The following is a 3,078-nucleotide window of genomic DNA, read 5'->3' as shown; positions in this document are numbered from 1 at the left end:
AAAAACCGAAGGATCTTCATCTAATTTCTTGACTGATTTTGTAAATTGGAGAAATTTTCGTTAAATCTCAATGATCATTCTAATCCAACCTCACTCAATTCGAATCGTTTTACTTCAGATTTTCAGTCCCGTAGAAATATACAGTAAAAAAAATTTAACAAAAAGAGTGCACATATTCGATGCATATGGATACTAGCTATGACACATGATATTGTAAATTAGTACAAAACAAGGTACACGCCGTGCCTGCAAGGAATTATGAGTTACACCTATTGCATAGGAATCATGGGTTACATTAGCATCTCTAGTGATAGAAATCACATTTTAGTATCTCTACAATGCATATCTTGTCACGCCCCGAACCCAACACCGGGTCGGATACGTGATGGCCGCACACTCCTTAGAGCAAGTCCTAAAGAATATGCAAGGCCAAATTAAATCATTACAATCTTATCAACCATAATATTTAATTTCAACAGTAATTCATAAAACTTGCATAATAACAATTAACATTCTTCAATTCTCTGATCAGATACTATGACACTCTATTTATCCTTCTGCTCACCCGTAAATCCAAGCCATAGCCAATCTAAGTCATCCTGTAACTCTGAGAAGAAAAAGAAAGATGAAGGGGTGTGAGCTTTACAGCCCAGTAAGAATTCCCATATCACACTGATATAGTAATATAGTCTGAAAATAAGGATAAGCAATAAAATATAAAAATCTCATGTTCAATGTCCAGAATAATGCAAACATTCATAAATTTTCTGTCTTGTCAAATAGATGCATCATCATATGTTAACAGGTAAAACACTTTTGTTCAACAATTATTTCATGTCTTATCTTTCATTTTTTCTTTCACAATCACATGATTTTTTACAGTTTCCTTCTGACTCTGGACTATCCAAGTCTATACCTCAGTCATCATCCGGATCGAATCCATTTAAAAAGTCTTTCAAGACTGTCCCAGGATGAGCTCCTGGCCGGCTGTCCCACGTACCAAAGCCCGTGAGAGGCTGTCCCAGGCATAAGCTCCTGGCGGGCTGTCCCAGGCATGAGCTCCTGGCCGGCTGATCCACCTGTAAGCCAGTGGGGGCTGTCCCAGGCATAAGCTCCTGGCGCGGCTGTCCCAGGCATAAGCTCCTGGCCGGCTGATCCACCTGTAAGCCGTAGGGGCTGTCCCAGGCATAAGCTCCTGGCGGCTGTTCCACATGACAAGGCTAGTCCATACCATATATCTCTTTCTTTTCATTAAATCATTATGTGTTGATTTCATCAAATCAATTCTGACTTGCATTATGATCAATTCAGATATATCATATCCATATAATCATGTCATCAATCTCTGATACATATATATATTGACATACATACTCATGCTCAAAATCAAATAACAGTATCTCAGGTATAATAATTCATCGATCTCAAATCCGACGATGCAAAACCAACGATGCAAGACCAACAGTAAAATAGCATATATATAATAGTGATCATGTACAGAGATTCTTACCTTTATCGGTGACTGATCCAAGCACAGAAATCAATGTTCTTCTTTGATTTATGAATTTTTTTAAAAAAATATTCCACTCGATATCATTTGGCAGACAATCATCTCTTCATAACCCTGATCAATATAAAAATCACATATATGGAGAAAATTATCGATAATTGATCCTAATACACAGATCGAGGACCTCTCTTAGGATTAACCAAAATTAGGACTTGTCTATGTATCTGGATCTTCCACTGATCCATAAGACTTCTAGAGAGAAAAAAATCCATGAAGAGAGAGAAATTCTAGAGAGAGAAAGTAGAGAGAGAAAGTGGAGAGAGAAACTTTCGTATCCTTCCGATGAGGCACTCATGATCGAGATCATCAGAGGTCCTATCAGGGTGACTCAATATGAATCAAGTGTTACAAATTTCAAATAGGATTGGATTGGGATCAGACCTACTGCACGAATTTCAGAGCAATCTCAATTCATCATATTTTTAATTCAAATATATCCTAGGGTCTGTGATGCAATCAAAGAGAGAGTAGAAAGATTCTAGAGAGATAAAATCCACAAAAAGAGAGAAAGATCTAGAGAGAGAAAATAGAGAGAGAATCTAGAGAGAGAAATTGGAGAGAGAAGGTAGAGAGAGGAGAGAGAAAAGAGAGAGAAAGAAGAGAGAAAGGAGAGAGAGAAAAATTCTCTCCTTCTTCTTCTTTTTATTTTATTTTATTTTATTTTTATTTTTATTTTTCTCTTTCTCTTTTTTTTTTTTCTTTTTCCTTTTCTTTTCTTTTTCTTTTCTTCTTCTTCTTCCTTTCTTCTTTTCTTCCCACGGGTTCCGTTGGGCCAAAACAGGGGAGGAAAAAGAGGGGTGGCTCGGGCTCCGATGACTTGGCCGGAGATCCGGCAACGACGGCCGAGCATGCAAGCTGGCCGGCGGCAGGGTCACCCTCCTTGTTTGCCGGCGGCAGAGAAGGAAGAAAATCATAAAAACAGGGTATCCCTGTTTGAGCCCGAACCGGAAGCCCGAACCGGCACCTCGCCGGCTTCCAAAAACACCGGTGACCGGAGAATAACAAGGAGAAGAGGAAATACCTTGTTCCGGCGGCCAAAACAGCTCCGACGACCTCTTTTCTTCCGATCAACCACCACGGAAATCTCTGAGAAAATCCCTCAAATCCCTTGATTTACTTCGAAATTTTTGTTGTAAATTCCTAAAGGAAGGTTGGAAGATCTTATAGTGGAGGTTTCCTACCCTAGCCGGACTCTTTGAGTCCGATTTTGCCAGAAATCGTGAAGGAAGAAGACTCCGGCTAGGAGTCTTCCTCCTTCTCTGTTCTGTTTTTTTTTTTTTTTTGTGTTGTTGGGCCATCTGGGCTACAGGCCCAAGTAAACGGGTTGGTACAATCTCCCCCCCTTAAAAAAATTTTGTCCTCGAAATTAGATTATGTCGTTGAGATATCTATTTCAAAGTATACATTCTTCATGTCATTCTCAAGCTTACGATAATATCATATATATTATTTATTTCTCATGATCTTGTTATAACAAAATTATTTAAAATTTCAAACTCATCCCTTCT

This window comes from Elaeis guineensis, chromosome 7 (genome assembly GCF_000442705.2).
Source record: "Elaeis guineensis isolate ETL-2024a chromosome 7, EG11, whole genome shotgun sequence".
NCBI classification, from domain to species: Eukaryota; Viridiplantae; Streptophyta; class Magnoliopsida; order Arecales; family Arecaceae; genus Elaeis; species Elaeis guineensis.
Note: the sequence above shows the minus strand (reverse complement) of the source record.